Below are 27,377 nucleotides of genomic sequence, written 5' to 3' on the forward strand. Positions count from 1 at the left end.
CATAAAAAGATGTACATAATTTCCGTAATTAAATATTAATATACATAATATAACAATCGATATTATATAATTGTTAGCTTATACGTGCATCCGTTGTTTAAAAACACATCTGCAATATTGCACCAAACACAGAAGGCAATCGCACCATCTCAAAGGATTTGAAACACTGTCCGCAGTCCCGACGTAATCCTCCCAAATATAAAAGCTGCCAAATCTTTTCCTGCTTTATATCGAAACACAATCTCTATAGAAAGATAAAATGTCTTCTATTTTTCTTCACGAATTCAATATCCACGAAATGCTACTAAGTTTGATGGCGGAGCGATTCTATTACGCGTTCCATAACTTATGTTTACAAATAACTTTTATCAATGGCAGGTAATTTATAACTTTAAGGGAAATTCGGTTGCTATTATTATAAGTACGTAAGTGAGAGATAATATTTAAACGGTTTCATCGATATAATTTTGTTTCCTTTATAGTCCCTATTGATTACAAGCATTTTTCATTTAAAATTTCATAGTAAAGTTAGAATAAAGATAACGATTAATTTTCCTATTTTTCATAGCTTAAAATAATGTCCGGTTTATCAACCATATCCATAAAAAAATATGAGACACCTTTGTACCGATGATGCGATAATTTACTAACCGTAACTTTTCTACTCTACCTGCGTAAAGAGGAATCTATACTAATATTATAAAGAGGAAAGGTTTGTATGTATGTATGTATGTATGTACGTATGGTTTTCACGCATAAACTACTGGACCGATTTTGATGAAATTTGGCACAGATAATCTTTAGACCCTGAGAAAGAACATAGGCTACCTTTTATTACGAAATATGTACCACGGGCGAAGCCGGGGCGGACCGCTAGTATTAAATAAAATATGTATGCATGTTTCTTGATAATATTGGTACAGTCTTTATTACATTTTGTTACACGACTACAGATTAGAATATAAGCTTGAGTGGCATCATTGGAGTCGTTTTGATCCAGTTTTGATGGTGAAAGTGACATTGAGCTCAAATTTATGTCAAATTGAATAAGCTGTTTTTATCCTACAGCAAACTACTTGAATGTAAAATACATATGTGTACATATTTACATAAAAACATATCCATTAATAGTACCCAAATAAAAACAAAGCAAATTATACACACGAATTGCAAAAATAAAAAACAAAAGCGCGCAGACCCTAGTTTAATATTATGTAGATTTCAGGTATAACCTCTCTAGGCCTATCTCTAACTCTTTAAGCCTATGTACGCGAAATTAAAAGAACTGAACTGTGAAAGTATTTCTATTTGTTAACGGATCGATATCTCGATACAATTCGCTTGTTATTTGTTACTATCGAGAGGTAATCAACCCTTTTCCGTACCATTTGTCCGCGGCAACCTATTCCGACGATCGTAATGACGCATTTAACCAAAGATTAAGTGCTCGATTTGTTAACCGTAGTTTTTATGTAAACACGATATATAGGACAAGAAAACCTTCGATACAATGTATGTAAATGCTTTCTTTCACACACGATTATCAATACAATGGTAACATACAGTTTAAATATATTATATACTTTATATTTTGCATAATAATGATGCGGTGTAAAAGCATCTAAACATGAGCGATTTAAAAATGCAGTTTTTAGTTACGTAAATATACTATAGAGCATGTGTACTATATTGGGTGCAGTTTATTCGTTATACATTTCAACATTACTTACGTATTCTTTTGTTTTGAAAGGCTTACAATATGACTATAATTATTGAAGTGAAACTTCTTTATCGGGGGTGGACAAAAATTTTGTGAGACATTTTTTGCGTTACGCCGCGCGCGTTACATTTTTGCGTTACGCCGTACTCGTGACATTTTTGCGTTACGCCGTAGTTACTCGTGACTATATACATGTTATATTAAAGTGATCAGCAAAATCAAAGGGTTTGTTTTAATTCTAATTCCAGTGAATTTCTAAAAAAAGTAAATAAGTAATTATATCTATTTTTCTAATACTTAGGTGTAATAATGGTATTTATTTTTCTAAGTCATTTATGATTAACCTCACTTTTTGATTGTATTTTTCAATACACTAACACGAGGGTGGAATTATGGTATCAATTTTTTCTAATACTTGAATGTTGATTGTGGTATTTATTTTTCTAAAATTGTATTTAAAGTTAACCTCAGTTTTTGATTGAATTTTTTAAAACACCAACACGTGGGCGTGATCATGTTATTTATTTTTCAAGTTATTTAAGCTTAACCTCTGTCTTAATATGTATATATTATGTACTATGTGCGTCATTAATTTCTGACTGTTTCGAGATTTGGTGCAAAATAAAACAGTGTGTAAATAAAATTAAACAATTGAGTAAAAGTATAATTTCATAGATAACACGTTGAGAAGTTCCCTGTATAAATATATAATATACATATCTTGTATAAATACATACATAATATGCCTATAGATCTTTACTCAATTGTTTTATTTTATTGATTTTTTACAAATTTTATTTACACACTATTTTATTTTGCACCAAATTTCGAAACAGTCAGAAATTAATGACGCACATATTATATATACGTTTTAATATAGAATATTTTTTATTTTACAACCTTTACAACTTGATCATTAGGAATTTATTACCTCTATTGTTCGAACAAAAATAAGTTACCGACTTTAAGAACGTGCCGACAATGTAAGTAAGTACACTATTGTTTCTTAGAAAACATTTTAGGAGTATACGATAATAAATCTATGACTCACGTAAACACGTGTTTGCTTGATTGGTGTCAGGTGTTCTATTATAATTTTATGAATTCAAAATTTATAAGAATAAACCTCAAACTCTCTGTCCAATCAAAATCCGCCTAAGTCAAAATCCTTTATAAGCTGAAAACGGCAGTGGCCGGCGTAAATATTCAAATAGGTAGCGAGGAGCGAAGCGACGAGCATCTTAGTTTAACTTTTGAACTACCGCACGAGCCGAGCGAGCGAAGCGAGCGAGTTGCATGTAAATATTTAAATAGGTAGCGAGGAGCGAAGCGACGAGCATCTTAGGTTAACTTTTGAACTACCGCACGAGCCGAGCGAGCGAAGCGAGCGAGTCGCGGCAGTGGCCGGCGTAAATATTCAAATAGGTAGCGAGGAGCGAAGCGAGCGAGTCGCGGCAGTGGCCGGCGTAAATATTCAAATAGGTAGCGAGGAGCGAAGCGACGAGCATCTTAGGTTAACTTTTGAACTACCGCACGAGCCGAGCGAGCAAAGCGAGCGAGTTGCAGCAGCAGCCGGTGTAAATATGTAAATAGGTAGCGAGGAGCGAAGCGACGAGCATCTTAGGTCAACTTTTGAACTACCGCACGAGCCGAGCGAGCGAAGCGAGCGGGTTGCAGCAGCGGCCGGTGTAAATATTTAAGTAGGTAGCGACGAGCGTGTGACTAACGTATTTCTTTAATATTGTATATAGTAAATTATTTTTTGAAAAATAAGGACATAAAGAAGTTTCACTTCTTACGTGTGTACTCTAGTACACGCACACATTTTTTTATTTATTTATTTATATAAGGCACAGTTACAGGATATAATCCAAGAACATTTACATCAACTTACTAAATTAAACAATATTAAGATTACAACCCAGTTAAAACTGCACACAACATTTAAATCATTACAATAACACAAAAAAGTGAATACAGTAACTACATACCATCATTAATTATTAAGTATACTTATATTTTATTCAAATCATAATGCCGCTATGAATAGACCACAACTCTATTAATATTCTACTTACTTCGTCATCACACTGCACTACGTAGCAATTATGTTGAAAAGATAGTTTTCCAACCATGTTAAATTCAAACGCAATTACAAAATGGACGCCCGTAATTAAACTGATGGCTGCGAAACATAATAAATTATTTCATAACCTAAAACAGTAAACAAAATCGCGTTTACTTTCAAAATGGATGAAACCGGGGCATCCATTGTCGTAGAAAGACAATGTCTCACTTTGCTACAATCTTTCTTCATATTATATTCAGGAATGGCTTGTTACATTGTACAGAGAACGAAGGTTTTACGTTCAAATTTTTACCAGTTTTAGGAACGTGTATGACACTTTATTTTGGAGGGAAAATGGGATGTTGCTAGGCATGGAATTTCGCTTGTTGACTGATTCGTTGGTGCGGTGAGAGAGGTATTTTGCTGTACATCAAGTAATGGATTCAGGATACAGGCTCGGAAAATAAAGTATTCTTAAATGTTGTATGGGGATCGGGATAAATAATAAGACAAACAAATTTTAATTTTTTTTAGTGGGTAATATGCCTACAAAAGAGCTAACTTTTCGACTAATGCTAATTTAAAGTTTTATACAAAGGGCAAATAATCTTCATAGAGATATAGCTGAATTCTACAATAATTATAATTTACGTTTTACTCTCTCAATGAAAAATAATATGGAAATATTATTCATTACGTCATCCGTAATTTCGTATACGACTCACATGACAGTAAAAAAGTCTGTTATGTCGATTGGTTCCCCAATAAAATACGGCATTTTATTTTATCATCCTGTATCCGAAATCTAATTACTCCATAACCAAGTCTCATATAACGTCAGGATCTAGTATGTATTATCTTTTTATTTTTTACGAAATTTCAGTCATCCCCTTATCATAATAATTGGCCACACTGTTCCAATTATTAAATTGTAATTTGAATTTTGTTACCTTATAATATCTCACTTTATAGCTTGGTTAGAATTCTGAAAAATTGTGTCAGAGAGAAGGCATTATTTCTATCCTTATTCCTGGAAATATAACCTGTTATAAATGAGCGCTCCTAAATTTATTATTTTTATAAATACAAAATGTATTAATATTAATTAGTGATTATTAAGGTATAAACTTCGCTTAGTTTTGGGCAAAATGCCGCGTTATAAAAAACCTAGTAATCATTATGTATTCAAACACATAAAACCATTCACTAAAAATATGTAAATAAATCTAATATGGTAATAGATTCCCAAAGAATGTGTATCTATATTCCGTAAGCGATGTTATTAATCTAAAATAATCTTAATTAAGTATTATATAATCCATATAACATGATTTATTAACGTTCAAGACACCCACGTCTACCTTTAAACCTTTATGCCTTTATCTCTCATGGCACGTGTGACAAGAAATTAAATAAGAGATCTGAGAAACATTTCGTTACTTCTTAGATATTTTACTGGCGTATTCATAATAAAATATTATTTTAATTGGATACTTAATAAAGTACTTAACATAATATTATATCACAAATACATATTATAATGAAAACATTGTCTTTAACACTATAGGTAAAGTACGTTTTACAATCTAAAAATATTCGTCAAAATCTCTACCCTTTACATTTTGTGTTATTGCTTTAACATGAATAGATTAATAATCAATAAAATGTATAGATTATTGCGCATTTTTTGTAACTTTACCCAGAACTGACTATTTTGTAGTATTTAACTTTAAAATCGTTCTTGTTATTATTACTCACAATGCGTTTTCGTTAAAATTCACGTTAAATACCTTTGACAGGTGTCTTTACAGAGCTAGAGGCATATTATAAGACACACTTAGAAACTTTTAATATACCTGAGTAAAAATATAGAGATAAACTACGATAACATGGCGCGCCCCTGCAAATTACTGTTTCAATGTGTGTAGTGACATCCTTACGAAGGAGTTTGTATATGTAGTTGTACGTATTCGTCTTTAGTACTTTACGTCCAGATTTGTTGGTCAACTAATCATAAGTTGCCGAGCGCCCAAGACAACGCACGTGTCGTTTTCATAGAATACGACAGTGCAGCGCCATTACTAATAATAATGAGCGATTAGAGCGTGACTAGTCGAGCAACAAATCCGTGGATTTGTTTTTGTTTGACGGCCGTCTCATTACGCACACATGCGTTGTGAATCTTGGTGGTGCATTGTAAATACTTTCACAAATACTTTCAAACGTTTTGAATTTTGGAGGGGCGCGCCATGTTATCGTCGTTTATCTCTACCTAGACTTAGCCTTTGTCATCATTTTTTATAATGCAGGAGAGTTCTTAATTCACCTACTTAATAATTTCTTGGTTAAGATTCTTATTAGAAGAAGTCGGGAAAAAATGCAATCCGTTCCTCTTATTTCCAGATATAGCTAACTCATTAATTAATTTTCTTCTAACTTTAAGATACCAATCGCTATAAAATACAGATAGATGTACAAACAGACAAACTGTCAGAACGAAGTAATACAAATCTAGATTTTATATTTAGAACAAAAGCTTAATAAAAAAGCTTAACACGCAGGAAAATTACAAAGGTTAAACTAATAATGAGCATAGTTAATTATTATTAATATTAGTATTTATCTACGTAGCTTTTACAGTTTCAACTAAAAATACATCAAGTTTAAACAATAAACGCAAATCAATTCTTTGACCGAGATATTATGCAATCGGTGAGCTTTCAGCTCGTAAAAATACACTGAATTCAATGCCAGCTGATAACGATTCCGGTCTCAATGTCAAATGTTTCATTCGTTATTTTTGTGCCTTATTGAATCTGTGACACAGTCTATAGTGCAGGATTTTGATCACTGGGATTATAATAGGTAAAAAATAGGTGTTCCGTTCGAAAGTATTTAATTTGTAATCAGTAGAGAAACTTTTGGTTATTCTTTAGGTATACGAGTAAATGCATTGTCAAGAACACATTAAGAAATTTTGTTTTGGTAATATGATTCATTTTTAATGAATTATAATATAGCTGGCTACTGTTGTACAATATAATTATTCGGTTAGATAGAAGTTTCCATCGTAGATGTAATTAAAGTTCGTTACATACCTACTATAATTTTACATTTATTTTCTAGTGACGAACTATTTCAGTGCTCTGATTTAAAAGACGAATTTTCGTAAGGCAGCTACGATACGTGCGTTTATTTTCTTTATAATGTGGGTGTGTAAAACAACGTAAAGTGAAGATAGGAGGATAATCTTCACCCACGCATTAAACAACACCTACACAATAAACGCAACCATTAATATTATAGTTCTTTTATTTTGTGTATCATTAAAGAGTCGAGTGAACTTTGAACTTAATATCAGATTAGTACAAAAGGAAAATAATAATGTACCTATTACTTTATAAAATGGGCATATTTTTCAAAAATATTAAATAGGTACTTACTCTTATACCTAAAAACTTAATATTTTTCTTTAGATAAGAAACTGAATACGTGTAAACACACTATTTTAATTACCTTAAAGCGTACTCAGGTAAAATCAAACGCGAGGAAATATAGAAAGAAAATAGTCCAGCTTGGTTCGCCGTGGATTAGTTGATGGCGTTTTCACGCCAATGTAAAAGAAGCCTTAAATCGTGGGACTAAGACTTAAGTTTGCAGCAGTTCATTTTAGTGGGATTATTCGCATTATGTTAGTGGATTTACATAATTACTTTTCTCTACAGCTTACTTTGTGAACATTAAGTTTGGACTTAAACTTTATAAGTATGCTATAATAAATTGGCTAGCGTTTTATCTTATTACTTTAATTATATAATAACATTTTTATAAACATTATAATTTATTGATGTTATATGCGTAACATAATTTTTATGATATTCTCTAACAGTTTTCTGCAAATTTAAGGAATACTAGCCGTCCGCCCCGGCTTCGCCCGTGGCACATAATATTTACGTTTTCTCTACATAAGAACCATCCTCGTACTTCAAGGAATATAATAAAAAAATTTTTATCGAAATCGGTTCAGCCGTTCTCGAGTTATGCGCTTACCAACACATTTTGCGATTCATTTTTATATATAAGACTAGCGGTCCGCCCCGGCTTCGCCCGTGGTACATAATATTTACGTTTTCTCTACAGAAGAACCATCCTCGTACCTACTTCAAGGAATATAATAAAAAAAGAATTATCGAAATCGGTTCAGCCGTTCTCGAGTTATGCGCTTACCAACACATTTTGCGATTCATTTTTATATATAAGATTAGGAAAACACGTTAAACCTGATTTTTAGATAGGTTGATACGGCAAGGTGTTCTTCAAGCTCTAAGTTTTCATTAAAATACTTTAAATGTATAAGTAGGTGTAGTTACATATAAGACGTTAATAAAGTTTGAAATTTGGTCGAAATAAATATTATTATAATAAATACTGTACCTAAGGAAATTTGAAATAATTAGGTATCTATTATTTAGAATTCCATTATACAAATAACTTTAGTTACTTCATTTAAAATGCATTACTTTCCTATTCTAAAAACATATTAAACTTTTTGGCTCAAAGCCAAATTCTGGGAACACTGAGAAATTTAAGGAATTCGTGAACTATTTTAATGTTAATTTATATTTTGAGACAGTAATTATTCGTCCATATATTTTAATCCATAAAAATGAATTTAAAGATATGTAAAAATTTAAGAAGTTTAATTTGTATTAGACGTGTTTTTTTGCAAATATATAAAAATTCAATAAAGTATGTCACAGTATTCTAATGGAAAATCTTGTCGACAAATATTCTCGTTTCGTCTATGTACCTACGTATTTAACATTATAATATTGTTTTCGTAAGCTAATGGAAAATATTAATTTAATACTAATCAAATCGCGAGCAAATATTTCGAGAAACTCTCAAGGCGATAAAATTGAAATGAAACAAATTACCATTTGCTAAACACAAGTCCAACATTTTCACGCGTCGGGTAGGTACAAATACTTTTGGCCCTTGTTATATAAACTTTTCCATAAAGGCCTGCGCAGACCCGGACGGCGCGGCGTGGCAAGGGATTTAATTTTTTATTAATGGACATTCTAATATAGTATGAACATAAAACAAAGTCGCTTTCCGTCGTCTGTATGTCTGAATGCTTAAAATCTTTGAAATTACTCAACAGATACAGTAGTTCTTGAAGAAGGTTTTAGTATATAATTTGTTAAGTTAGACAAAGCGGGCGAAGAAGCGGGTGGAAAGCTTGTATAAATTAAGCGGCTTGGGTGCACACGGACACGGCAAAATGCTATTCCATCCCGGTCTGCGAAGGCCTTTAGCATTCGAAAGTAACCAGATTTAGCTCGAATATGTTCCGACCTAAATTCCCATGCAAACCCACGTTAATACGGAACAAACGCTTCTTATCACATTACGGGACAAAAGCAATGCAAGGGGACATAATACGTTTTTCAATTGTTACTTTAAAAATATCGAGCTGTTTAAACTTTAGTGAATTTAAACTTGTAATGTGATAGATATTATAGCGCCTTTTGTGTTGAATTGAATTTAATTTGGAGCTACGAAATTAGTGACAAATCGAGCTCAATATTTATTTGTGTGGGACCATATTTTAAATATTAATAGTTATAATCTGAGTTGTCCATATTGAATATGAGGTAAATAGATTACAGTTATTTTTCTAACAATTATGTACCTATGTTAAATATCTGCTCTTATTATGTTTCACTTCCATTCCAACATCTCATGTGTTTTACTTACCTAAACGTCACAACCAGATAATTAATGGTTATTTAATCTGAGTAGGTACATTATACTTAATGGTATCAAAATACAATAACAAGATGATTTTCATAGCATTGCATGTTTATTATTTTGTTTTATCTTAGTCAGAAATGGTCTGATAACTCTGAACTATTTTAAGTACAAAGCAATTAGTAAACAATTCTCTAGTTTGTAGAAGTACTTCTTTTTAATGTGATTTCTTATTAAGCGTTTCATACATTATTATAGAGACATCAATTCTGTATTAATATAATATTGTGCTTTACCACAATCATTTGATCAAAAGTGAACAATTATTATTTAATAATTAATTAAATACATAGAATAGGAATCTATTCAATAATTCTCACATGATATCTTCCAGTAATAGATTGTTAAACTAAGATAATGAGATATTTCCCGCAGAATTAGAGCGTCTACGAAGCATCCTCCCAGGATTTCTGAACTTGGCTCACGACACGCCTCGTGGGGGTGAAACCAAATGAATTCTTAATTTTATTGCAATTGATTCTATGTCAATTCAATCGTGAAGAAATTGAAGAACGATAAAAGCACTTTCAACGATAAGTTTAAGAATATTGGACGAAGTTTTCAAATGTAGGGTTTGAACATTTTTATTGGGTGTACCTAAATGGCACTTTTGTGCTATTGGGAATCGGGTTGGAAAGATAAAGGAAAAATTGCTGACGTATATTTATATTTAAGATCATTTAATGGATTCTTGCTTCTATTGATAGAGATAGCTTTTAGAGGGCTTAATTTCTCTTTTCATAACATTTATTGACCTGGAGGCACTTGGAGCGAAAACTTTTGAACGTAAAGTTTTCTTACTATTATTGCTTTTTGTTTCTTTTGCATTTATTTTGCATCTTGGAGTTATTCAAATGCCGATTGCTTTTACTCATCTACACTCAATGAATGGTAATGTTATTTGAGTTTAGCTAAATTGTAATAAACATGCATTTATCTTATTCCTTGTTTTGTTCTTAATAAAGTTAAAACTTATTAAATAGTAAGTTTGCGTTGTTAATTTTTGGCGCCAAATTATGTTTCAAATATTTTACAAACCTTAGAGTGCTGTATCAAAATTTAAAAAACTTACTATGAAAACCATATTTTTTCATTTTTCCACGCAACCGGGGTTGTTTCCCAAACAATGTTTTCTTTCAACATGTTCGACTGGCTATGTGGTCGCAAATACGATTATTGTCACAGATTTCAAGGAACAGTGCGAACATGAATTTGATACCGGTTCAAAATTCCGTTATTGTGAACTGTGTTGTTTTAGTGGAGATATTGAATTTGTACCTAAATTGTAGAAAAAGTACGCCCTGTACAATGATACCTTTGAGAACACATATCTGAGGCTATGTGTATTTCTAGAAACATCGATACGTGATGCATTATTACGTGATATGAGATTTCTTCACCGTTTAAAAGATTTTCTAGTGAAATTAATGAACTAAGATAATATTGTTTATGGATATTTCCTCACGCTGGTTTTAGCAGCACTGGTGTGGAAATATAATTTTTAGCTTATGGCCTTCACTTGCTTTACAAATTGGAAAATGGAAAACCGAAAGGGAGTTTAAGATTAGTGTTAGGAAAAATCTACCATGATCACTCACACCTTGATAATCTTATATATAAAAATGAATCGCAAAATGTGTTGGTAAGCGCATAACTCGAGAACGGCTGAACCGATTTCGATAATTCTTTTTTTATTATATTCCTTGAAGTACGAGGATGGTTTTTATGTAGAGAAAACTTAAATATGTACCACGGGCGAAGCCGGGGCGGACCGCTAGTTAAATATAAAACGCTCGAAATCAAACAGGGTATTAGTAACTCACTTATGTTTTTAAATTAGCCTATTTAGTCTTATTTTTCTTACAGCTTTTGTTTAAAATTAAGTGCACTTAGCACAGTGCAAGTGTCTTTGAGTATGAAACGCTAAAAGGTAATTGTTGTGAATCCCTGAATACAATGTTTTGGCTAAATGCTTACTCGCGTAATTTATATTTCGTGCTGTTGCATTTTAATGAAGGAGAAGAGAATGTAGATTTTACTTCTACTTGTTCAACTCGTTCATCTCATTTTCTTCATTTAAATATTAATAATAACCAAACATTAATAATAAGTGACTGCGTTTTAATTCTATAATAATCGTAAAAAAACATCGAGAAACTATCCTTACATTTTATTTTGAAACGAATTCATTTTCATAAAACAAATTTATATGATTACACCGTAAATTTGTTAGAGTGCTCTAAATCTATAATACTCACATAAACAAGAGAAAATATATCTTCATATTTTATGAACTATTAAAACGATATTACTATCAAGAAACCACAACAATCAACGTTCAATCTTTGAATAAGCATTCACTATTTTCTCCGTGCCAACACAGTCTATTAAAAACATGAACCACAACGCTATAGCTTTCCTTAAGACTGCACTTCAAGTGAATTATTGTCCAAGCATTGGCATGGCGCCAGTAGGAATTACCCTAAGACACTATTTTCCTACCCAAAAGCCAACAATCAATTTAATACTTGAGTATTCGTGTCACCAACTTCAATAAGACCAGCGCTAACCAAATGATCAGACCACTGTTTTATTCAGATCTATTTGACGCCAACTTTATAAAGAAAAAGGTCACACCCAATCAAATGTAAGAATACAAGAAGTATTCATGTAGATTGTATGTAAACTATGTTTAGTTATGATTGAACCTTTGCGGAAGCTTACATGGAATACTGATTTACTTGGATTTATGTTACAATTGTTTTCATTTTACTTCTGAACAATGAGTAATCACCATTCGAGAGCTATGCGAAGGTTTAAAATATTATACAATGTAAAATCATACAATTCGATTGAACTAATAATGTCTACTTGTAAAAGTAGCGTATTTTTTTAAATGCAAAATTGTTTCTATATTACGCCTGCTCAAGAAAGAATTTTACGTAATTTGAGAGCTTCGGTTTAGTAAACTTTATATGTTTACTTGAAATTTTTCTAAAACCATTAGTTAGTGAACCATTTAGTCACTGTGGCTTCCTGGGTATGGAGGTTGGCGCTGATGTTCTAGGTCCAAATCCTCAAGGATTAAAACGAACCAACAAAAAAAAATTCTAAGTCAAAAAATGATGTAGGGATTTTGCTATTTTGTAGGACAGTAATTATAAATAAGTTAAGATGATGCAGTTTGTTAGCGTCGTTTAATATTTAGCACCAATAATATAGTTTAGTACTTAATGAAAGTTTTATCTCCGCTAGTTGTTTTTATGCTTAATATTAAAAGCTGAAATGATCGATTGACGCAACGTCTGAAAAGTTTCATTGAAGTTTTGTCGTTAATGGTCTATCATTTATTAACGAAGTGATTTTATGTTTTTTTTTTTGTAAAAAAATAGATTAATTAGCGTAGTTGCAATATCGGTTTTGTTTAGTCTCTATATAGATAAGACAATGTAAAAAGGTACTTTTTAATTGGTTAGCCGAAAAATTTTAAAAGTTTAAGTGGATCTCTGAAAATATTTAAAGTAAATCATAAATTCTGTTTTACTGCAAAAAATATCTACATTAAGCCACTAATTTTTACATCGGATTTAAAAATCAGATTTTATCCATCTTTGAGGGAATTGATAAAACTCTAACCGAGGTTTCACTAGTGGTCTGATGTAAAACATAGGCTCTACATTGAGGACGCGAAATAGAGTGAAGGAGCTAGTTGCAATGTATTGCGATTTAACTCAAAGACTTCTTGTTATAAATTATTAAAACTAGTGTATCATAAGAAAAATCCATCTCTTCCGAGTAACATAGCAATATTAAGTAGGTATTAAGCCGAGTCAAACCGGCCTAAGCCAAGTCATGCAGCTGATAAATGTGAGATTATAAGTGGCCACAAGTAAATAGTATTATAATATTATTTTATATCAAATGTCTTATATCTTATTATTAAAAAAAATTTCTTAATAAACCAGTATGTAAAGCTAAAAATCGTGCACTGCGAGTGTTGAAAATTAGTACAAGAGGTAATTTGAAAATTCTACGGATTGTTTGTTTCAAAAGGATCGCATGTTAAGCCTTTACAAAGCTTAGTATTTCATGCAGAATTCCATTGTGCAAGTCGGAATTGTTTTGAACAGGAGATGAATTAAAACTCAAATTCCTTTAACACATTATGACCCTTAAAGTCTATAAATTGCGGCTTAGCACACATAATTTGTATAAACGATGCCTTTTTTGTAATAATGTTATTTTTGTCATAATTTAGTTTGTGCAATAAAATGTAAAAAATAAATAAATAAGACCTATAATGCTCATCAAACACGGTGAAGATACTATAATATTTTATGTTAAGATTCTCTAATATCAAGTATTACAGTATCTTAAGGTATCCGGTATCAGCGTTCTGACCATCATTTTTCTTTTTGTCATTGCGTACTAAGACCCCTGTAGAACCGCCATCCTGTTACAAATGACCCGAAATTTTGGTGGAAATTTCGGGTCATTTGTAACAATAAATTAATAAATATTATAGTATCTTCACCGTGTGTGATGCGCTTAAGATCAACATATTTACTATTTTATATTTAAATAAGTCGTCTTGATGTTAAAATTCGATCTGGCTTTATAATAAAACGTAGAGAAAATCGAATCAATAACTGAATTATTGCTAAAATTACCTGGTAAAAAATATTGATTCGTTATTTACATTGAATACCTTTACCATTATATTGTATAAATAAAACTGACAAAACTACAAAACAAAAATAACAGAACAAACTAACTTTATGCATTCGTATCCATCAGATAAATTCTGCGATATTAATCAAACAAATTAAAAATATTGCAGCGAATTGCTTACTAAAATAAATTGTTAGTTTTGAACGCAGTTGTATATCAAAACAAATGGGTTTTAACGTATAAATAAAGGTAACAATTTATACCTCGATCTGATATAATCGGACGAACATGTCAACCCTTATCTTGCTGAGATTTTAATTGCTAATCATTTGAGGTCTTTGTAACCTATTTATGGATTTGCGATTTCCGGATATTTATAAGAAGGGTAAAGGTAGCTGGTGCCTTTTTCCTGATTTTATAAACGTAGATATACTTTTAGTAATTAAAATTGATTCTGCATTTACTATTTATTTGAATTCCTTATTCGTTTAATTATTGATTTATAAGCTTGTTAGAGTTTGATAGTGTGTGAGTAGTGTAGTCTGTTTTACTTTTATTGTAATGATAATTATCAGCCAGTGACATACATATAAAGTTATTTCATGAAAATCAATCTGCATACTTACTCAATTTTTACCGAATCAGTTCTATGCTTTATGTGTGAAAGATAAAACTCTACATATTTCCTTTCAATAGATTTTTAGATTTTATGATATTAATCGAACCGGCATTAATCGTGGTATAATATAAACATCTATTTTTTTATCTATTTTTAACCGACTTCAAAAAAAGGAGGAGGTTATCAATTCGGCCGGTATGTTTTTTTTTAATTTATGTACACCGATTACTCCGAGGTTTCTGAACCGATTACCGTGATTCTTTTTTTGTTCGATGCGGGATGGTGTCGAATTGGTCCCATAAAAATTTTATTCAGATAAGCCCAGTAGTTTTTATTTTATAAGCATTTTTGTCTGTATTTGTAGATGTTGCAAGTGCAAGTTTGAAGTCGGTTGTTTTTAACGCAGTTATCACTTGTGTTACTTTCAAAGTTTACGCACCTTTACAAAACAAATTAGCGTGATTATAATAACGCTTATTATAACTGAACTAAGCAATATAAAGAAGGCTATAAAATGTTAACTGTACATTTAATCTGACCCAACAGAGTATCATAATTATCCCTCCAGACCAACATAAAATGAGCCTGTTCTCCGAGGCGGGCAATAAACTCTTTTTATGGCTTATACGATGTCACTTCTACTTTTCCATTAGCACTTGCAAAGTAAGTGGGGATAACGATGTCCTTAGCGTGATAATTAAGTGTTTGTAGAGATATTAAATTTTATGTTCTTACCCAATGTAAGTCAAAATCCGAAATGTAAGATTTGGGACTTAATAAATTGGATTTGCATCTTTGAGAAAGGTTAGAAAAAGGGGTAAGGAGACAAAACTATTAGAAAAGGCTTTTCGTTATGCATTAAAAGCCTGGATTAAAGTTTTAGGATAACAATCACTGGTAACTTCCAGACAGACTAAACCTGTTTTGTTTACGATATAAGCTGTAAGTAAAGAAGACAGAATGACGAATGATGATATTTAATATTAATTTGCTCTGTTTTAAATGATAAAAATATCTATCACATTATTACAGACGTCCTTCATGTTAATTCGGTAAACGATAGGCTTTTCTCGTGTTAATCCGATAAACATGAAATGAAAGTAAAAAGAATAGCCCGTACCTTTTAGTAAGAATGTGACTTCCTGTTGGTGAAATAATTTCCAGCTTACAAGTAGTTATTGATTTTACACACTACAAACAAACAAACAATATCTTTTCTCTTCCTATTAGCGGCACACATCATTATTTCCCTTCATCCCATTGCCCACTATATAAAATATCCCCACTATACTGACAGTCATGAAAAATGCCAGCGTCGTTAAAATAATATTAGCGAAACGCGTAAAGGGCGTAATGTGCCGAAATGTCCTCAAGATAAGGCCGTCGATATCAGAGCCAGGTCGAATAGATTGATGACCAGATAGTATCTGGATCAATCTAGACGAAAATGACTTCGGGATCGTCATCTTATAATTGCTATAGGAATTTGCCACTTATCCTTGAGTGATTATGAGGTTTTTGAAGGGAACTTCTTAAGGCGCGTTGAAAGTAAATTTCATGGTCGCATCATGACAATGCCGTCACGTCAAGGAGAAGGGCGACGATTTTGGATCTTTGAATCTTGCCAAAGAAGTTTCACTTCTGACACGTGTGCTCGGCAAACAGGCTGTTTTTTAATGATGATTAATAGAATTGTTGTTATGCAAAATCCAACATACTAAATATACAATGTGTTGTTTACAGTTTAATACATTAAGTATGACTTTAAATTTTTAATGCACTCATAATTATGTAATCTATTTTGACCTAGATGTACGCAGGTTTATAATTATATGGCCTCAATGGTATAGTAAATTCAGTTAGTAACTGAAGCTTTTAACATTATAATAGCATTGTAGTTTCATGTACAAAATCAATATACATTTGATTGTAATTGTGTTCTGAAAGGCGAAGGTACCCAATATAGTGTGGACCTAATTTCCAAGAGGCGATTTTTCCACAATAAAGCAAGGAAAGGACCAATACGTGTCTGAATCATTTACATTTACAATAGCAGCTACATTTGTGAAGCCAGCGGTGCGGAGGGATGCAGAATGGCTTTAGGAAATAGGGTAAGGCTGTTCTTATTTGTCAACGTATACCACGATACATATACTGTTTACTGAGAGATGTTGGAGCGTGGTAAATCTGTAATCTGTATCTTGTATTACATATTTTTAAAGTCGTAATTGGTTTGTTCTGATCTTCTTTTACCAAAGACTTGCCAATTAGAGTTTGTAGTACACAACCGAACCTTGAAGATTGAATACTGCTTTTATTATGAACTAAATTTCGTAAGGATCGATTGATGTTTGTCGCTCCTACATAAATAGGTCATCATATTGACACTGAATAAGAGTACTGTCTGGGCCAGTTTGAAGTATTATTTTTATCCAAGTACCACGCAAAACATACCGCCATTTAAAGCCGCCTCTGATTATAATAGCTGCTACGGCAGACGCTGTGGCCTATAGCCCCTTTTTCGTGTTTTCTCTCTATAAGAAACGTCCTGCTAACTAAACCAAAAACGTTTAAAAATACCTACTATATATATAGCTTAACAGCAACGTTTTGAAAAGCAAAACACTACGGTCTCACGCCGGTATGAACCTGTTTACACCGGGGAAGTGTCATTAATGTACTTACCGGTAGGACTTTAATTGCGTTGCCTCACTAGAGGACAAAGGTGTCTCTTGCTTTTGTATTTTTGAAATGGAAATTTAAAATATTCTTTGTTTTTTCGTATTTTTTTTCTACGATATCGGGATTCGAATATCTATTTCTATCCAAATCCCAATCTAACAGAAATATGGGCATTGAAATTTATAAAAAACTAGGAGATATTAAATGAATCGCAAAACTGTTCAATTTTATACCAAACTTAAGAAAATAAAAATAAGATGAAGAAGTGTCTCATCTTAATTCTTATTATAGAACTACACTTCCTCAAATATGTATCTATTTTTGGAATTAGTTACGCCTTCTTAGCACGCACGTGTAAAGCTGTCCTGATTTTTATTTTTTCCCCGAATCGTTGAAGGTTTTTTCCCTATGATAGATATTGCAAAAACAGAGATAATTTAAGAACTACTTGAAACTTGATTATGTAAGTATATTTAGGATCGAAAGTACATTTATAATAGACGTACTTGTATGTCAAGAAGTGTATTTTATCTAAGTATACCTCTGGAACCTTCGCAGAGACCAATTCCTTAAAAATATTTGCACAGTCCGCTGTAACATGATTCCCGAAATATGCTTTCAACATGTCAAAAATATTTGCTCTAGAACTGTATCGTATTTTCAATTATGCTGAAACGTTCCTTTCATGGGCGACTCGATCCATCTTCAGCGTAAACATTGGCTAAGGTCCAGGAGGAAACTAAATAAAACGGCCTCTTTCGGCTTGATACAATTACTTACTATAATCGTTTATGTTTATTTTGGGAGGAACTTTTTGTAATAGGAGCTTGAGTGAGCTTCGTGGATAGGTTTTGTTCATCATCAGCATCTTTGGTCAAATTATTATTTTAGAAAGAGCATATATGCCGAGCACACGTGTGAGAAGTGAAACTTCTTTGGCAAGATACAATGATACGAAAATCGTCGCCTTACTCCATGACGTGTCGGTATTTTACTCTCAAGTCGCCTTCACTTTAACAAAAATAATTTAATTTGAAATATTATACTCATATTTAGAGGTAAGCAATATTTTTATAAACATTTTTATTCTTAAATAAATAATTAAACACAGCCTTTGCTTTGATATTTGTCTATAGCTATTTATTGAACAATGAAAATATGTTATAAAAATACAGTTTATTTTCGCAAAAGCATCAATTAGTAGTTATTAAGTTATATTCATTTTATGTTTTTAAATCCCGAATATAAATATTTAAGTTCCATTTTCCTCGTTTAAAAGTAGCTAATGTTTACAAATAAACATAATCTCTTTTCGATTAGAGCACGCTTCTGCACGAATTGGGCCAGCTCGCACTGGGAAGGTACCACACCCCCACAGAATATCGGGTTGAAATAGTAGCATGCGAATGCTACTATGTTTCGCTAGTATTTTCGTAGTACTTTCTTCTGCTACTTACTAGTAATGCTGTAGTTTTTGGTAGATCAAAAACTACGCAAATTCACATTAAAAAGCGGTAGCATTTTCTTGTTTACGTAATATTAATTCTAAGCACCAAACAACCGTTAAATAAAGAAATATAGGTAGGGGAGACCGGGTTTGGTTGTCTCACGGGTTGTTTGTCACAGCGGTCTTAACACAAAACTGAACTATCGAATAAGTCTGTTGAACAGCGTGGCAAGATCGATACAGTGAAAACGCTGTCCCAACTTCGCGTCAGACCGCTCCGATCTGCCGTGAGGGCCTCACACGTGTTTATTGTTTTCGCACAGCAAAAGTAAATTTTTGTGCTGCTGTGTCGAACCTCGTAATTATACGTTCTTGTTTTACAGTAATAATCTTTCAGTTCATTTGATGATGATGAAATGTGTTTTATAATATCGTAGTATAGTTTTTTAGATATTCATTGATCGGAATTTATTTTCAATTTTATTTTCATGAAACGTGTTATGGGGCTCGTTGTCACAAATTTTCGGGGGCTGGTTGTCACCTATCAACCAGCCCCCTGTATGCGAGATGACTTTAATTGCGTTTTGAGGTTGTTTGTTTTAGCCGTAAATTTTCAATCAACACCGGAAAATCACCCTAACAAACCTGCTGGAAGTCCATCTGTCCTTGATGACTCTATATTGACTCACGATTATTATTGTTTGCTAAAATTGTGATTGATTAATATTCAGACTGAAATAAAGACCGTAGACACGGTTTCATTTGGTTAAGAGTTTTTAATTAAAAATTATTCCGTAAAATTATAAGACCAAAGTGTGACTTTCTATTTATAAATTGCCTGTTATTTAGTATGTGACTACCTACCCTAGGCATTGTGACAACCATGCCTGACCCGGGGTTATAAGTCACATTTTTCTTTAGAGTGAAAATACAAAATATTTCTACAACTGATAATATTACACAAAAATACGTTTATTTATTTTGTAACAGAATAATTACACTATCTTTTGGTATACAAATATCATTCCTAAACAACGTATTTTGGAAGTTACATAAAAAAAGATAAAAATGTGACTTTCATCCCCGCTCTCCCCTACCACTCATTATGTTACGCAAGAAAAATGTTTGTTACTAACGCCCAAATTAAATAAATGGTCAACTGCATCGCACTACATTTTGATAAAAGCGTGTAATAAGTAAAACAGGATGTAAGCAAGCTCCAGTTTGATGGGTGTAATCCTTTATCAGTCTTCGCAAGCGTAGTCTCTGTATATTTGCAACAATGCCAACATTTTCCCTATGTAATAATAGGACATAGTATTTCCTAGTATTATAAAGGCAAGTTTGTGAAGGAAGGATGGTGAATTTTATTTTTAAACAATGATAGCTAATCGGATTTGCGTTATACATAATTCATTAAAGATTCAACTAAAAATTTCATGAACTGTTTTTCATTTGTAGATTATATAGATAGAAGAATCGATGTCTTTAAATCGATTGAAACGATTTTTATATTACAAATGTTTAAAAAAATACTATGTAATTCTTATTACCTTGAATTTAATGACATGAGGTACACAAAATATTCCTAAATTTTTGTGATTTTTATTTCATTAAAGAGTATTTTCTACTATTTTTAAATGTTTCAATTGAAAGAGATTCATATTGATAAACGTGTTTGGTTTCTCAAAATTCTTATATAACTTCCAGACTATTTCGGTTCAAAAGTCGACGACGTTCAAACTTTGTTCCATTTGAATAACAAGGAAAACCTTTTTTCTTCAATGTCTTTTTAGCTTTTTCCTGTTTTCCGTTGAAAAGGCCGATTTTCTTTTCGTTTTATGCGAAATATCTTTTATTGTTTTAATTGAAATTATTTAGGCAATGCGATCTTTGATGTCGTTAAAGGATGTTTTCATTTAAATATATTTTTGTTATTTATACGGATTTTCGAATAAAAATATTATTATTTGCAGGGATTTTGAGTTCCGTCCGAGAGTATGCCATGCCGTCCGAGAGTATGCCAATAATCTTGCTCTTCCAATAGGTATTACGTCGAAAATAAAAACAGAGATCGTATTTCACCGTGTTATTACTGAAGGAGGAATCGATACGGAATTTATCAGAATTACGTTGCTGTTTTTGCGTTCCATAAAGCGTACAATTCGTAATAACCGTATTGAATAACGAGTGGAAATTGGAATAAAAATTATACTTTCAGAACGTTTTAAGAATATCCACAATGATACGCTATAGCTCTGTGAACATTATTTTATTACCGTTTTATAGTAATGCTTGAAAAAATTGAAACGAATATAAATATAATAACATTCTCTATGTTATGGAATCAAATAACATTCAATATAACGTTGAGTTTCATGTTTCATGTGAGGCACACAGAAGCATTTTATATTTTAATTTTATTTTTAATAGTCTATTGTAATTACAGTGTTAACTGTTAAAATCAGTTTCTATTTAATTCATTGTGCTCGTGCGTTAACTCTTGTATATGACACGGATGTTTTAAAATTTTATTTAAAAATCGTTAGAATTATATCCAAAGAATCATAGATAGGCATTTGTCTCAAACGAACCTTTTCTGTTATGCAATTTTTAAATGATAATATTCTGAAACATACGCAATAAAAAGGCATAAATAATTTAATTTACTCCACGCATAAAACAATGTCGTTAAATCACAAACAAATAACGCATTTAATAGCCCACTTAAAAGGAACCCGCTGTAAAACAAACATATAAGAAGGGCGTCGTTCAAATTTTGATTTCTGTTTCAGGAACAAATGAAACGCAGCAATTGGACGTTATAAATAAAAGGTGAGTGTTAATTTTGTATTTAATCAATTTTCTTCATAATTTATCAAAAAATTTCATTCGTTTCTATTTCATTTTTTGTTTTGATTCATCATTCAATCATATTTGTTAAAACAGTAGGTATGGACCTTCTCTTTATTGCATTTCTTGGACATCATTTCTTTATGTGTAATAAACTCAATTTTTTACTATTTCATTAACTTCATCCACATTTTATTTCATCATTAGTATTTTATTCAAATATTACCCATACATACGAGTAATGTTCAAAGATCCCGCACTTCTATAATAAAATCTATTCCATACACCGGCAGTTCCCAGCAAACGTCATTACACTCACTATCTATAATTTATTTGACCCAGATAAGCTCTGTATGATGTTCTGCAGAACTTTTATAGCGCAAAATATAGGAAATGTGATATAAAGTATAAGTGAATATACCTTACAGGCAGTGGGAGTACAGTAATATTGAATTAAGTACCTATTGTAAGGAATGGTTAATTTTTTTAAGGTTGATTAATATTAGTTTAGTTCGCCTGGACCTTAATGTATTTTCCTTGACGGTACACGAGTATCGAGTCGGTATATATTATTAGGTATAATTATGTATTCTAAAATCGATTGACGTACTTTTCATTTCTTTAGTAATGAAAATCTGCGAGAAATAATCTGCACAGCATAGATGTATATTGTATATGTATAATATGTGGACTATGTCTATAACTTCAACATCAAAAGGATATTAATTAGACGCCTAAATGATGGAAATAAGCCCTATACTTAAAATTTTAAAATACCATGCTAAATTTCACGTATTTAAGCAGACTTATCATCACTAATGAACCAATAACGATTAAACGTAAACCTCGAGGTGTCACAGCCTATTCAGATTCTGTAGTTCATTTACATGCATCGGCATATCTAGTATGCGAGAGCGGCAGATGGCCGAATTTCGGACCTGAAATTTTAGCCCGCTCTTGCATTGCTTTAGTTTCTTTTAATGTTCTTTCCGAAAAATGCCATATTGGCATGTCAATTCGTTCTTCTCTTTAACAATACCTCGAAATAGGCTCTATTAATTGTATTTATATGTCACAAGCTTTCGGAACGCAGCTTCGCCCGTGTGCTCTAAAACTTAACAAATTATATACTAAAATCTTCCTCGAGATGCTATCTATCAGTGAATGAAAATCGATGCAGTAGTTTTAAAGCTCATCGCGAATCATCGACGCAACGGATGACTTTGTTTTATAATAGATATGTAGCAATAACATAGATAGATTAAACACAACTTCCAAAATATATTATTTACGCTCTTCTCTAGCCATTATTAGATTTATTCGCCGGAAGTCGGCAACTTTTTATGACTTATATTGAAGTCATTTTTGGTGATTTATCCGCCTCTGAAGCTCTTTGTTTCCTAATGCCATTATTTCTTGATTTGCTACTTGGAAATTTACACAGCATAGCACATTTAGCGCTGTAATCAGTTTTAAAAGAAAGTACTTACACAGTTCAAACATGCAAGTGCTGCTCTAGAACTTTGTTCAGACTCTGGGATGTAGTTCTGAATCAAATGTGCAAGGGAACTTTGGAAATCTGTACTAGGTATCTATATTTGAGTAGCTATTTAATGTTTTAACGTTTGTCGATATAATCCAAAGTGATAAGGAACGTAATGTAAATGGAGTAATTTAGATTGCATGACGTATTTTTATAAATACTTGTATACCTACAGCCTGAAATTCATAATATTTAAACTATAAATAACATTAAAGTAATAGTGACGTAAGCTTCTGTAAAGAACTAAAGGCAGATGCTGTTGACCTCTAAAGTTAGTTTTATTAATATTTAAAGTAAATTGTAATTTTTTTCTTCTATGTATTTCTTATTTTAATTCCAGTCTTAGGTTTCAGGTTTATGCATTAAGTTTTATTATCATTTTATCCTATTATTAATTTTTCAATATTCGTAAAGAGATATGAAAACGATGACGTCTTGAGACCCTGGTAGAATTAAGGATATTAAATGCTGCAAAACTTGCTTGGCAGTTTGCCTGTGGGAGACAATGTGTGAGATGATGATTATATTTTGTAAATTTGTCACACTTAGAACTATATACATTATACACCATAATTTTTATCTCGTGTCCTGCCTGTGAAAAAAATACATAAATTAGAAAAATATGTCGCTTGTAATAAAGAAATTATAATTTCATTAAAAGTAAAATACTCAGTTATTCATAGACTGAGATATTAATGAAAACTAATTGTGTCTAATGACATGATGAGCTCGAGAAACTAATAATGCTGGAGAAAATTAATCGCTTTTATTATGACGAGCCTATTTATTTTCCTTTATACACCTAACATATAAGATTTATATCTTACTAGCTTTTAGCCCGCGGCCTTGCCCGCTTTGTTGAAAACCTGATGAATTACATACTAAAACCTTCCTCTTGAATCACTCTACCTATAAAAAAAACTGCATCAAAATCCGTGGCTTAGTTTTAAAGATTTAAACATACACAGGGACATAGGGACAGAGAAAGCGACTTTCATTTATTCTATGTAGTGATAATTTTATGGTATAAAAATATTATAATAATAATATATTAAATCACATGTGTATAATTAATGACTGACCGGTTGGCTTGGTTGGTAGTGGCCCTGCCTTCCAAGCCAGAGGTCGTGGGTTCGATTCCCACCCGGGGCAAATATTTGTGTGATGAACATAGATGTTTGCTCTGTGTCTGGGCGTTAATTATCTATATAAGTATTTATTAAAAAAAAATTATATATGTAAGTATATTTATCAGCCATCTGGTTTCCATAACACAAGCGAAAGCTTAGTATGGGATCAGATCGTGCCGTGTGTGAAAATTGTCCTGAATATTTTAATGTATTAGTTCCATTTAATAAGTTTACTTGTGTCATATTTTCAAAATATGTGGTATTATGTAGGTATCTTCTACACTACAAATTCACAATCCTTGATGACAAAGACAGTAACGGTGCCAAAGGACTCGATAGTCGTGACTATAAAATGATATTTGAATATTATATACAAAATAAAATCGATCACGCATTTTCGTCAAATATTAAACGTTGATACACAAAGCGATTCTATTATATTTCGCGTTAGATTGGGCGCAAATTTGTGGTATTGATAAATACATAATAAGTTCGCTTCGCTCGCGTTAAGCTCGAGTGGCAATTTACCATTCGCTTGTTGAAGGGAATTGCGATTTCGGACCGTGAATTCATAGTTGCCTCCAATTGTATACCGTGATTATATTGATCGGTCTTAGCGGACGTATGGAGAATATTTTTCAAGGTTTATTCATCTAATACTAGATGATTTAATGTCTGTTATGTTTTATTGGAGCATAATTGTGTAATGATAATTGAAATGTGGGATTTATTTTTCAATAATTATATATGAGAATAGATAACTTACAGTTAGTAAGTAGTTTCATTTATACTTTTGATACATCTATCTATTTTTACCTTTATTTTTACCTTTATCAAGACCAAGATGTATTAAGGGAAGGGACTGGCTCTCTTAACACAGGCTATGCCTAGCAAGAGAACCAGAGCCTCATATTCAATTTTGTATAATCTAAAGGTGAAATAAAGATTTATTTTATTTATTATTTATTTATCTATCGTAATAAGGGATCAAAGTTATGTTTAAAAAAAGAGAGGAAATTCGGAATAGTTCTTCTCAAATTGTTAACATAAAATATATTTTTTAAAAATCACTTTCATATTTGATTGTCTTGTTAAAATAACGGAGGACAGTGATCCATAAAACGAATACTCCTAAAAACTTTACTACTTTTGAAAACCTGATTTTATACCATCTTTATTATGCGCCCGTGAATAGCGGCTTTATCAAATAAAGGTAGACAGTACTACCCAGACTATCGTTCGGTTCACCTTCACTCATCACATAAAACAGTCTTCTGTATTAAAATATTTATACCCTGATAAATAATCCCAGATTACGACCTATAACCCGCCTTCTATGAAATAAAATATCATATTTTATATTGAATCAATTCATCTGGATACGATGTTTTATGCATGGCGTAAACCGCGTATAGCAAATTTTATTCAATTAGACTTTGAATAAAATAGTATCTGCGTATTAAGTTTTATTCGGTTAGTTTTAAGTCTATATTGAATATTGATTATCATATATTATATTTTAATTTGAGTAAGTAACAAGCTTGTGTGTGTATTGCTAATGTATTGAAAGAAAATGTTACTTATATTATTACATATTTGTATTAATCTCAAAATACTAAGGTAAATAATTGTTTTGCTTGTGACAAAAGAACGATTTATCACTCACAAGATTTATCATAATAAATAAACTTTATTTATCTTTCACATAGGTATAAGAAAATAATATTATATAGTTATTACAATGTTATATTCTTAAATAGGTATTTAGATGACATTATATGAAATAGATTCTTATAAGATAACTTTAATGATATTATGGATCGGTCAAAATAGTAATTCAAGTTGTCGCTATATTTATAAGATTAGTCTCAAGTAATTTAATTTGTTTGCGATCACAATACAATAATACTTACCTAAAACCATTAGGTAAACATATGACAATACTAAATTAATTCCCAATCTTGCATAAAATTCCATAAAAGAAAGTATTTTACCAAAAATATTTTAACTACAGAGATATCTACAGCCTTTTCTATCCATACGACTCTTCCGGAAATATGCAATAAATTCTGTAACATTAAACAAATCTATGCAAATCACTTCTATCCATTTCAAAAATGTTTTACACAATCAATGTTTTCAAAGAATAGATTGTTAGAAAAATAGATTGGGCGCATTTTTCAACTCGTATGGCCACACTAAACCATTGCGAATCGTCAATCTAGATTGTATTTCCCGCGACTGTTTTTAAATAACACTATGTAAAAATAAAGGAACTGAACTAGCTGTTGGTTTGAGGCACGATTAAATAAAATTGAAAACGAAACAATTGAAATCTAGTCTTTGTTTAGAAGATTGGAAGCTATTTGTTCCTAAATACGTGTGTTTAGTTAGACAATATTTGAATTTCTACCGGGATGCAAGACAAGATTACTTCCTAAACAAGTATCGCATGTTTGGATAAAATCTAATCTAGTTTATGGTTTAGATCTACATATGAATACAAGATGATACTGAAATGACTTGTATTTATAAAATTAATTTAAATGACATGACATATTGAACCTAATTCTCTTGACCATGAATAACTTGAGAAAAAAATCTACCGAATTAATTATTAATCCTGGATTTCATACATGAATTGACATGATTTTAAAAGAGCAACTATGGAGATTCTTGTCGTTTCTTCTCCATAGAAACTGCTTTCCGAATCGGTGTGTTTCCAAAATGTTATGACGATTCAAAAGTGATTTATAAGAAGTCTTACTAAATAAATAAATGTTTGAGTTTGAAATGAAAGAAAACTAATGCTTATTAACTGTTGCAT

General features: G+C 31.6%; 1 protein-coding gene across 2 annotated transcripts in view; it reads left to right on the forward strand.

Annotated features, from left to right (window-relative positions):
* Positions 1-27,377, forward strand: part of LOC149478806 (uncharacterized) — a 216,462-nt gene that overhangs the window by 150,027 nt on the left and 39,058 nt on the right. The window contains exon 3 of one of the 2 annotated variants that reach the window (XM_089708929.1): positions 21,820-21,859. The exons of the other annotated variant lie outside the window; for it this stretch is intronic. The gene's annotated coding sequence lies outside the window, so the exon portion shown is untranslated. The remainder of the gene's footprint in view (positions 1-21,819; positions 21,860-27,377) is intronic. 2 annotated transcript variants of the gene reach the window in all.

The sequence above is a fragment of the Colias philodice genome, chromosome 21 (assembly GCF_061535455.1).
Source record: "Colias philodice isolate Cphi_HAF_F1 chromosome 21, ilColPhil1 Martin Lab GWU primary, whole genome shotgun sequence".
Lineage (NCBI taxonomy): Eukaryota > Metazoa > Arthropoda > Insecta > Lepidoptera > Pieridae > Colias > Colias philodice.